This window comes from Epinephelus fuscoguttatus, linkage group LG5, assembly GCF_011397635.1.
Source record: "Epinephelus fuscoguttatus linkage group LG5, E.fuscoguttatus.final_Chr_v1".
NCBI classification, from domain to species: domain Eukaryota; kingdom Metazoa; phylum Chordata; class Actinopteri; order Perciformes; family Serranidae; genus Epinephelus; species Epinephelus fuscoguttatus.
This window is the reverse complement of record NC_064756.1, coordinates 9,806,752-9,819,709: the sequence shown is the minus strand read 5'-3', so window position 1 is coordinate 9,819,709 and position 12,958 is coordinate 9,806,752.

Below are 12,958 nucleotides of genomic sequence, written 5' to 3'. Positions count from 1 at the left end.
CTAAAACACCTTCTTCTGTACTGACTTCAAAGATGAAGGTGGCCATTTTGTCATGATCCTGGGTTTTCGTTTATTTTGTGTTCTTTCTTGTTTTACGTTATTAATTTATGTCTAATCTATTTTCCTGTTTTATTTTGTAGATTCTCTCCTCATGTGTCATGTCTGGTTTTACTTCCTGTCTTTGTGTGTTTTTTGGTTTTCTATCACGCCTGTCTTCATCAGTCTTGTTAGTCCTTCCCTGTTCTTGTTTGCTCCACCCGAGTGTTCCCCTCCCGTTTCCCTCCTTTTGCCTGTGTCCCCCCTATTACAGCTGTGTCTTGTTTTTGTGATTAATTTTCTTTATACCTGTGTGTTTTTATTTTTGTTCATTGTCAGTTTGTCAGTGTTTATCCCCGTGTTCCTGGTATCATCCCTGCTCCATCTCCTGCCTGGTGGCTCGTGCTCTGTTTGGATTTCTTCCCTGAGTTCATCGTATTATCTCAGTTAGTTTTCAGTTTAGTTTTGGTTCTTCTTTCTTTGGGACTTTCAGTTACCTGCCTGTTTTAGACGTTTATCAGCTTAATTAAAGCTCACTTTCTGTTAAACCTTTAACCTACCTGCTGCTCTGTATTTGGGTCCTTCCTGATCTAATACATGACACATGTTGGTTCTGTAATTAAGTTTGCAACAGCAAATATGTTCATGTTGTTGTGGTGTGCATCAAAGAAGCATCTGTCAGCTCCTCAACACATCTGGAGGCACATCTGGAGGAGAAAACACTTCCAAGCAGTGAGGTTAGTTCTGGATCAGAGTCCTGGACATGAACCTGATTGAGACATTTCAGAGCACTTTAGTGTGTCTGAAGGAGATCATACAATATTTCCCTCCAGTATTACACATGTGTCTGTTTCTGTACCAGCTGAATATATAAGATACAGTCTGATCTTCTCACTTAGAAGGACTCTGTGCTCTTATACATGCTCTCAGATGGAAGTGAAGTGGAACTAATGAGCTGTTCACATTTAGTTTGTACCTTTGGGACATCACTGTGTCTTTATGGCTTTGCCTGTGATTGTTATCAGATGAGAGCTTTGTGTCGTGAAAGGACAAAGTCATCAAGTGTCCACAGTTGCTGAGACAACAGCAGGAACAGTTTCCAAAGTGTTTGGAGATCCACAGATATGAAATACTGAATATCCTTCATGTGTCCTTGTGGACAGATTTCACCATTACAGACAGTTGAATGAACACAAGTATTAATCCTGGTGTTTTCTGTGGGGATGTGTCTTTCTTCCTGTTGCTCCTTCCTAAAGTTGCTCCTCCTCCTCCTCCTCCTCCTCCTCCTCCTCCTCAGAGCTGCTCCCTTCCTGCTAAATGTTTGCATGAAGCTGAAATGAAAAGGATCAGTGTGAGCTTTAAGTCTCACAGAGACAGAAAGGGACAAATGTTGTTTCCTGTCTTTCCTCTTTCTCAGCTCGAGGCAATGAGTTGCTTATCTGTTGCACTCTGGGAAATTGGTTTCCTCCATCTACAGGTGTGATGTGTCTGTGAGCAGCAATAGGCTCGTCCCCATCACTTCATTTACTTCCACATTTAATGAGACATTTAGAAACAATCAGTGAGTATGCAGAGGGTCTAGGAGAGAAAGAAAGAGACAGATAGTGAAAGAGAGAAAAGAGTAGAGCTGAACTTTTGTCTGCCTGAAGGTAAAACCTTCTCTCTCTGATTCCTGTTTATAAAGTCTTACATGTCTGTAACAAATCCTCACCTCAGAAACAGAGAATTTACATTTAAATAGGAACACAGTGCTGTGAAGATAAAGTGTGTGAGGCCGGGGATAATGTCTTAGTGTGAGTCTGTCATCATATCTGCCTTCTAATGAATTCATACAGAGAACTTATTAAAGGAACTTTATGGATTCATGAGATGCTTCATGTCTCCTCAACAAGCAGCAGATATTTGTGATGTTTGGCTCCATCACTTTACAGTTGATCAGCCTCACAGTTGGCCTGTGTCATTGTTTCAGTCCACAGCACAGTGTCCACTGCTCTCCTGTCTTATTATTCTGGATGCACTTGGTAACTTTCCATGTCAGTGTAAAAGCTGGAGGAGTTTTCTGGCTGCAGATGGATGCAAATCCTGTCCCTGCAGCAAATACTGGGGATTACTTCTGCATACTGTTATAGTACATATCATTGTATGCTGATTCACTGCCTTCACATGCACACACACATCACATCTGAACAACACACAGACATTTATTTGATGTTTGCTGGACTGGTTACACAGACTGAAATAGAGACACTAAATACTTTAAATAAACAGACACACTGATGCTGAAATGATCTGGTACAGTAGATAAATAGTTCAACAAATCTCTTCCAGTCTCCTCCGTACAGCAGGTTTACTCATGCTGCAAACATCAGGCCTTTTTGTTTTCACTGTTCCACCTGTTCACTTCACTTCACACACTGTCAACATGCAGTGAGCAGTGATGCATCACTTCTTTATACAAGATGAAATGAAGTGAATGTGCTGCTTTCTGAATTGGCAGCGTCCAGAACAACCGATCCAAGTTGTCTTCTAGATACAAATTAATTCTGTTGGAGAGTTTGAATTTGTCATTTGTCGTCATCATAATGTGGAACCTTGTGTTTATTTGGTCTGTTGCTGGGCCTTTGTCTTGTTCAGGTGTTTACAAGAGACATTGCCAGTGCACTTGGGAGTTTGTAAATGGAAATAATGGCTTTGTTTGGCAGAGAAATGAAACATATTAGGATTGTGTGAGTTTATATATCAGATCCTTTTGGCTCTGGTTCCAGTGTTGTGTCTTTGGCAGCGATCCTCTTACACTGTCTAGTCTATAGATGTGGTCTGACTGGGAGGCACTTCACCATCCTGGGTGGTGAGTGGTGACTGTCCATCATCTCAGGCTGGAAAATATGGAGCTGTGATGATGTTCAGAGGCCTTTAGTGCCTCAGCACTGGACAGGCTGTGTCCAGTTTAAGCTCTGTTCACCTTTACTGTGCACGTTGGTGTCAAAGAGTGACGTCTGTCACGACTGCAGATGAGTTCGATAAAGTTTGACTTGACGAGGAAACACAGAGAGAATGAAGGACAGTTTATCTGCTTCACCAGCAGCCCTGGTCTCAACTGCTCCGATAACTTCTTGACCCCGACAGGACACACACACACACACACACACACACACACACACACACACACACACACACACACACACACACACACACACACAGCTTGAGAGAAATGCCCTCACCACCGAACACTGGCTGTCATGTTGTTTACAAGAACACACACAGCTGAAGGACAAATGTGATGTTGAGGACAGAGAAGGAGGAAAGAAACACAGAGGAGAAAATGACCAGCTTGTCCAGATTGATTTCCACCGACTGAGATGATCAGTTAGTGTGATTTCTGTAATTCATCCTTTAAATCTGAAGAAAGAAATCAAAATGGAGCCTTTGTAAGGTCGGTACAATCTCTGAGAGCAGGTCTCATAACTGCAGCTGACACAATGAAAAGTATCGTCATAGTATCTGGACAAACAAAGACGATGACGACCTCTGAAGAGAAGGTCAGCTGACTGTTTACAACACTGTGTGAAACACATTTGTGAATATAATAACCATCTGTGGTTATAAACCTGAGAGCAGAATGATAAATGAACGACACAGACTAAAAGATCAAATTGAGATTTGAGCTTCACAGTTTTTTTATTGAAAAATAATGAAGGATTATTTTCTTTGTGCAGCTGAACAGATTGAATATGGAGGCACGATGAGACATAAAGCTGTTTATGAAAGGGCTTCTGCTGTCAGTATGATGTTGTGATTTTTAAACACATTGATTTAATAAGAATCCTTCTGCAGAGTAAAAACTATTTTGTGGGAACACTGAGTCACAGTGAAGCTGTTTAATACCTGACAGCAGTGACGCTGCAGCCTTTCCCAGCCACAGTCTCCCTTTGGATGATTCAACAAACTGTATATCACAGTGTGATTATGGGATGTGATGCATGATGCAGACTGCAGCTACTACTGTTACTCTTTCTGTGTCTCAGCTGAAGTCATGCTCTCTTCAGGGAGCATCTCTCTCCAGCTCTGTAATGGTTTCATGACTCTCTCATATTGAAGGGTCACTGCCCTCCAGAATGACCTTTGACCTCATTATAAACTACCAGTGGAGTTAAACCATCTTCAACAAACAGCTGAACTTCTCCTGGTGCTCTTATTTCTCCTCAACAGTCCAGCCTCACTTCATTTCCTCTGAGCTGCTCAGGCTGCTGTGTTGTAGACTCTTCAGAGGTGATGTGGTGGAGGATGTGACGCACAGAGAGGTGAAGAGAGACGCAGCAGGCAGGAGGCCAGGAGAGAAAAGCAGAACATCATCAGCTGCTAACAGACCACTCACATGCTGCCTGTGTTTGTACTGTGGATCAGAGCTTCACATTATTACACATGATGGACGTGGATTTGTAGTTCATGTTTTGAAACCAGCTCAGCTAAAGTAAACTATCTGGACTGGACCATGGTGGAATGGAGCAGTGCTGTGTCACCACACACAGTTATTGACCTGTATTGTAATAACTAAATCATATGAAGTGTTTAAGACAGTTCAGTTTCGTGGCGTCTCTTTAAGCTTCAGTTTGAAAGTTGCAGAGAGTCACTGAGGACAGCCTGTGCAGTGTCCACTCACCTGTGTCTCACTCTGTTCTCACTCTGCAGTTGCATTTGTCGGCCTCTGGGACGACTGCTGTCGACCCACAGCTGTCTCACAGTGAAGGTGATGACGGGGCTCGGTCCTCTCTGAGCTGCCTGGTGGGGCGAGCGGAGTGTTGCCTCTGTGTGAGTGTCAGGGTAATCACTGTTAAGTGTAGCTAAGACTGGACAGCTTTTTCTTTTACCTGGGGGTTTTCTGTTTCCTGTGACCATTTTTTTTCCCCCAACGCTCTGCCTGATAGACGGAGAGTCACTCTTGGAGCAACATTTCATCCACCACATATCCATCCACAAGCTTCATCACTTCTTTGTAGCTGCAGCTGTCCACCAGTAAAATCCAGTTTTGGTTGTTTAGCCAGTGGAGCCGACCAGCTCACCTATGTGTGTGTTGAGAGTGTATTTGTGTGTTGTTGTTGTTGTTGTGTGTCGAGAGAGAGAGAGAGAGAGAGAGAGAGGTTTGAGCGTTTGAGTGGTGTTTTTAGTCTGACGACCTGCAGCGACAGTGTTCTTGTCGTCTTTCCTCCCAACAGAATCAAAGTGATGGAATATTTCCAGCTGCTGAGGTAAAAGTTTCCAACGAGCTCGCTGCTTTGTGATGAGTCCGCTGATGTGATGTTGTATTTCAGGTCAGTAGTGACGTGATAATAAATGTAAGGTTGGTTTTGGGGTAACTGTAATATTATTACTGAAATTAATTAAATAAATTAGTAATTAGTTACACCACTCGATACGGGAAAAAGTAATCTATTACTGCCCAACACTGCCCAGAGGACAAAAGGCTCGTATCACAAATCATCCAGATTCTTCAGAATATTTTTAGCTGCCAAACACAAACTAAACTTTCAGCTGTCACAATCACAGGTCACAAAGTTTAGATACTGGATGAACATACGTGCAAACATTTGTGAATGTGACACAAACTGAAAAGACGTCTTCTCTGTTTCCTCGTCTTCACTCACTGACAGCACTCAGAGACACAAATAGAAACACATGCAGCAACACTGTTGTATAAAACCTCTGTAGGAACACATTTATCTCTGAATCAGTCCATCAAGCTGCTCGTCTTCATCCATAAGTGTCGGTCTGTGAGTAAGTACAGCCGTTCCCTCTTCAGCCTTTCACACAGTCGTTCTGACCAATAGACTGATTCAGTGGTTTCACTCTGCTGCGTTTCTGTTTGGAAACAAACATCAAGGGAAAAGAGAGCAGCAGATACTCTGGTTGTGTTTGGGTGCTAGAAACTGAGCGTAGGAAGGAAGTGTGATCCACTCAGATAACAGCGACACAGCCCACTCCACTCATTAACATGGTGACAGCTGTGAAGGGGAATGTGCACGGGGAGATCAATGAGGATTTGATCCAGTTCAACAGTTTCCCTCCTGATGTGATTATTAGTTTCTCACATTATCAACAAGAAAAGAGTGTCAGAGAATAAACCAGAATATTTTACAGAGCTGAGAATATTTCTACATCCTGCAGCACAATAATAAAGTCTAGATCTCTTATTCAACAGTTCTATTGTTTGTCAAACTTTGCCTCAAATCAGAGGATCTGAGAGGTGTCAGGTTTTACAGTTTGCCACAATAAAACACACTCACGTCCTAAAAGACGAACAGCTTCAGCATTTTTCAGTCCAGAGCCGGATACAACAGCAACATTTCCCTTTTCAGATACTCATCAGGTTCACCACAGTGTTAGTCACAGAAACTCTGTTCTCTCTCCAACCTTCTGAAAGCAGCTGAATCGACCTTCCTTATCGCCTCCAGCAGAAGAGAAAAGAGGTGGGAGGAAGAAAAGAAGTGAATGAACGGAGGAACAAAAACAGAAAGGCTGAAAAATTGAAAATTGATTTTAACAGTGTTTCTGTTGAACAAAAGCCTTTAAGGAGAAAATGCTCTATGTGCATAAATATTGTGATGGAAATGTGGTTTGAACCTAAAACATCAGGAGGAGACAGGATGGACAGAGGGAGACAAACCAAGTGAGATAAGAGTGACAGAGAAAGAGAGGGGAAACTAAGACAACAGGAAATGAAAGAAATAAAGATGTTGAGAGAGAAAGACTCTAAAATGTTGTTTCATGCACGTCATGACAGGGAACAGACATTTTCATTTTTATTCTGTCACTATTCATCTGTCACCTCCTGCAGCAAAACCAATTTCTCACAGTGTTCAAAATTCAGCTGCAGTTTGTCTTTTTTATCTCATAGAAATTCAAATAATGTTCACACAGAATATAACCTGCCACCAGTTTCCCCATCAGGTCATATATACTGGTTACCAGTTAGACTAGAAGTGTACATTAACAGCTGTGTAAAGAAAAACTGTAACAACAACCGACCGTGTATCATGCCGATGTTAAAGGACATCTTTTTCCGTTGGTTTCTGACGCCACAAGTCACTGCCCAAGTGCTGATTTGACAGTTTCAGGGTGAGACCAGGCTGTAAAGACGTAAGGGAGTTTGTGTGGAGAAGAGAGGCGCTGTGACGTTGTTTTTTAAAGAGGTGGAGAGAGAGGTGATAGAAAAGAAAATCAAATAATTGTCTTTCCCAACAGAGAGGAAACTCTCAGCAGTCTGGACACATAAAAGTTGTTCACAATTCTTCTTCTGCTGGTTTTGTTTCAGGTGTTTTATTTTCAGTGTGTGGAGGTTTGGTGGAGGAGAAGAAGCTGTACAAACATCAGTGATGTGACAACTTGTTGGTCTTTGTACAGATCAGTGTTGTCCTGAAGGCAGGAAGGCTCCCTGTTGCCTCTGAGAAACACTGACTTTATAAGATACTAAAGAAGCAGCTGCTCTGACAATGACTCAGCACAAGCAGCTCTGGGAACTGAAGCTACAAACATGTGAAGTCTGGAGCCTCTTGAACAAACCTGACAAGCTGCCACTCTAAACTGCTTCTCCCACAACATGAACATGTGCTGTAGTGAGGTCACTAATAATTACATGTGCTGTGTTCAGTCTGTTTCCATCCTGTAGCTGTACTTTGACACATTCATCTAAACCTGTGAAAGAGTCTCACAGCTTCTATTACTGCAGTGTCTTTTCACAGGATGTCCCATGTGTTAGTGTGAGGGTGTGTAACAGCAGCTCTCACATCACTTTATCTGCTTTTATCAGACGGCAGAATTAACTTCAACAAGTTGTTCCTTGTTTCTAAGCGCTAAATGCTCTGGCTCCACAACACCTCTCAGACCTGCTCAGTGCTTATGAGCCAAACAGGTCTCTCAGGTCGTCTCACACAGGCCGCTTCCAAGGATTAAAGAGAAGTGTGGGGAAGCTTCTTTGACCTTTAATGCTCCAAACAGCTTCAGATGACCTCAGATACCCCAGTGTGGAGCTCATTTAATAGAAAGCTTCAAATGCAGCTTCTCTCCTTTCTTTTGACCAGCTTCCTCTGGACTTTTTATGTGTGTGTTGAGAGAGAAAGATTATTTGTGTGTGTGTGTGTGTGTGTGTGTGTGTGTGTGTGAGAGAGAGAGAGAGAGAGAGAGGGAGACATTCTGAGGGTCGCAGCAGCACCATGAGCTCCTCCTGAAGATGAACATTTTTCTGTTTTAAAATGAGATAGACTTCTATTTTTCTGACAAAACAAGAAGAGCAAACTGTTGTTTGAAGGAATTACGTCCCTGGAAGAAAAAACAGCAGCAACAAACTTGGAAAGTCACGACTGCTCAGCTGAAAAACCCAGTCGCAAAGCTCACCAACTGCCAAACTGACAGTTAACTGAACTGTGCTGCTGGCTGACCCCAAACCAAGAAGAGGACAACAGCCAAGAACTCAAGATAGCGAGTGCTTCAAAGATACAACATAACCCAAGGATTTAAAAGACGTTTGTCTACAGTATCTGTGAAACATCAATATTCACGAAATACCTAACAAGCTAAAGTTAGCTTCAAGTCAAATCAAACAGCCAGCTAAACGTAAGCCAAGCCCTAGCAACAGTTGCCAAGGTGCATCAACAGCAGCAATACAGCAGCAGAAGAGGTCTATGGCTCCAACCAAAGCTTGTACAGAGGCTGTTCCTCTCACAGGAGGTTAAAAATGACAGAGTCAGGACGGCATACAAACAGCAGCTGTTGAAGGAAAGACCAGAGACACTATTTTCTGACCTATACAAGAATGGAGACGTCAGCAACCTGATCTTCCTCACAGACCAGCCAAAGGCATTGCACTCTGCAATCACTACCCACTACCCCTCTGTGAAGAAAGAAGGCATCTGTAATGGCTCGAAGCTCAAAATCAAAGAGGCAGAAGTCAACGTGTATAAGAACGGGACTGTCGTAGTGCAGGGGAACCTCAAACTGTTGAGCAGGGCCTTCTCATTATAAAGGAAAGGGTCCAACAGGAGAAGTCTACGCCCACTGACAACACACGCAAACTCAGCTGTCCCACTTCTGACCGGGAACTGCCCATTGGTCTGACCATATTAAACCCATTGTTCCAAAGTCCGTTCCGAAATCATCATGATACCCTGTGGTTAAGGTCTGGTTAGGTTTAGGCACAAAAACCACTTGGTTAGGGTCAGGAAAAGATCATGGTGTGGGTTAAAATGAAAAAGAAAGTGACAAACACATAAGCCATGATTCTGCTTCGCCTCAAGCCTTTCCCAGCTGACCCAGAGCCAGTTGTGGCGCACCATCAAGGTAGAAATACGCCCGCTGCAAGTCGTTCAGCACCGCGGACAGTCGGACTAATGGGATGTCGAACCAATGACATGGACCCCTTCTGACCAGCCCCCTGAAGAGTACGAGCTCCCCCAGACCGAGCTCAGGACCTCCAGCTGAACTGCACCACCGCCACGAAGGTGAAATTCACAGAGCTGGAGAGAGAGCTCGTGCAATTATTAAGAAAGCTGATCAGCAAACAGCAACCTCAGGACACCACAGTGCAGCAAGACTCCTCCACCATCAGCACAGAGCTGACCAAGCTGAGGCAGGACATAGACAGCTACAGGAGAGAACTGACCACACTAAGGACTGAAGTTAGAGAACTGCAACAAGACAGAGAGACCAACAGGACACCACTGACAGCCCTGACACAGGAGGTGAGGGCGCTAAGAGAGGAGAGAGCGATCTACAAGAGGAAACTGACTACTCTGTCTGAGGAGCTTCAGAAGAAAGACAGAGCTGCACAGACCCTGAAAGAGCAGCTGGGCTCACACCCAGACCACAAGCAGGACCCTGTTAGCCTCACTGACAGCAACCAGAACCCACCAACTTAACAGCCTCCCTCCACCCCCATTCTATCCATCAACACCACCCCTCATCCCTCCAGACCAACACAGCAGAGAGAGAGGACAGACATGGTCATTCTCATTGACTCAAATTAATTTAAAAAAAAAGAAAAGAAAGAAGAGTTTTGGCAGATGAATATTTAATTTAGGCTCACTTTAATCTTTATATGTTGTCTGCTGTTCTCATCAGAATCAGAATCAGCTTTATTTGCCAAGTATGTGTGTACATACAAGGAATTTGACTCAGATAGACTAGCTCTCAATGTACCAGAAATGACATAAGCACAGAAATTTAGGCAAACCACACTGAGTCTGTCTGTGTATGAAATGAGATATAAAACTCGTCCTGACAGCTGTGTTGAGCAGCGTAATCATCACAGAGACGACTGCACAGCAGAGAAGCGCAGGCCACCACTGGACTTGTTCATGCATCGAGGCGTTATTTCCACCTCCCTGCTGTGAGCTCCACAGCGCTGCTGGACACCTGGTGTGCTTCACTGAATGCCAGCTCACTCCCTGTTGTGGGATTTGGTGTCAGTCTTGTTCACTGTCCAATTAGGAGTGTGTATCTCATTAATGCTGATCAGGCTGCTGATGAAATTTAATTTGCTTTAAAGTATTTATACGTACAGTAAAGGCTGTAGATTTGGTTTAAATTTGTCCCATCCCATTTCCTGTACCTGGATATCACACAGGGCATATAGGGACAGCATGTACTGTGTCTCTGGTCCTGATGTTTTATCTGCTGATATGAAGTTATCAGTCTTTATTGGAAACAATTATGTTCTTCAGTTTTCTCTGTGTGACTGAGAAACATCAGTGGAGACAAACTTTTTTTTTTACTCTCTTTGTTGTCTCATCACGGCTCAAACTAAACACATAAACTCAGTGAGCTGTCACATGTTATTGAGTCATGTGTTGTCTCTGCTGTCTCTCTACCTTTCTGCCCATCAGTAATGTTTCAGTACAGCAGTGCTGCTCGTCTCTAATGAGCGGTCACACTGAGCTGTTGAATATTCGTAGCTCTGAATGTGCTGATCATTTGTAGCTTCCAGCTCTGGTTGCTGCCAGCAGGGCAGATCTGCTGCTCTGAGTGTGAACTGGCTCCTGTATGCTGCATCATGACCTGATCCTGTACTGCTGGGAGCTCTGTGAGGTCACACCTGTCGTCCACAGCACTGTGTGAGCCAGCATGCAGGAGGACAGAGCTGCAGGGACTGGTCAGAGTGTAGGAGTGCAGAGACAACAATGGACAGAGGGACACAGAGACACACAGAGACAATATGAATCACTGAGTGAAAACCTGAATCATTATTTTGGGAGTTGGTGCTGAAGTTAGTGGTGATCTGTGTGCTGTTAATAAGTGATGTCAGTTAAAGCCTGGTGTGCCTCCTCTGTCATCATCAGACTGGAGCTGTGGAAAAACACAGGTGTCACTAATCAACACTAACCACTCTCCTGCTCGACCAACATGGCCGTCATTAATGTTCTGAATTACAACTGGTGTTTTTCCTGCTATGATCTGTCCCATTTTAGAGCTTCCTCCAAATGCAGCTCTCTTTAGCTCAGTTTAAAGGACACAAACAAATCTTCTCCTCAGTGTCCCATAATGCACTGTGGGATGATTCTGCTGAGTCATGCTGGTGCTGATCGTGTCATGTTCATGTCAGAGGGGATCTACTGATGGCAGAGATGGGAAAGATTCACATGTTTACAACTTATTAACGTTCAGATGGAGTTGGCCCCGAGTTGCAGAACATTTTCCAGATGCACACACACACACACACACACACACACACACACACACACACCAGTCCTAATCCAGTGTTTGTTTTGTTGATATAACATCTGTGACTCTACAAACAACAGCAGCCTTCTACACATTTCAACACTTGATGTTCCACTGAGACACCAGATGGATCCAGTTTGATTTGTCACAGTGGTGTTCAGAGGAGGTCATTTCATGGTTTAGATAACTGTGACTTTTCCAGTCTGAATGTTGAAGCATCTTTGGGCGAGATCCTGAATCCCAAATTGCTCCTGGTGGCTGTGCCATCAGTGTGTGAGTGTGTGTGAATGTTGAGCAGGTGGCATCTTCTATATGTAACAGATTAATGTGGATTTATCTTATTTATTTATTGTGTGTGTGTTATTGTGTTCACATCTCCTCCCTGTGTCCCTGCGGTTTCTGTGTGTGTGCGTTCAGCATCGCTGCGCTGTGAGCGTGTGTGCGCATGCGCGTCAGAGCTCTTTCCAACTGACAGAGAGGTGAGCCACGTCACTGACACTTCCTGATAAAACTGTATTTGTCAGTGCGATAAATGTGACACTTCCATGACCTAATGTCTGTATCTTGTTCTGTATCATATCAGCTTCATTCTGTGTAAATCCTGTCAATATCTGAGATCGATAAATACAGTTTTTAATTGATTATATGTTGAGACGTTGGGCAGCCGTTCGAGAGCTGAGCACGTTCGTGTAGCTGGCGTTGTTTCCATGGCAACAACACAGCTCTGTAATTTGTGTAGTTATTAAGTTGTGAGACATATGTGTGGATTGTACTTATCAAAGTCTTAAATGATATTCATCAGAATAATGATGCATGCAAATCCTCTGTCCTGGTATTACTAGATCTCAGTGCTGCATTTGATACAGTTGATCATAATATACTACTTAGCAGATTGGAGAAGTGGGTGGGACTCACCGGCACTGTGCTACAATGGTTCAAATCTTACTTACAAGATAGGGACTTTTTTGTGTCAATTGGTAACCATGAATCTGAGCGAACTACGATCACATGTGGGGTTCCTCAAGGGTCCATTCTCGGACCACTTCTATTCAACATCTATATGCTATCCCTAGCCCAGATTATGGAACATCACAACATCTCATATCATACGTATGCCGACGACACACAACTCTATGTCTCAGTGTCATCACACGACTATAGTCCCTTACTCTCATTGAGTAACTGTATTTATCAAATCAATGACTGGATGTGC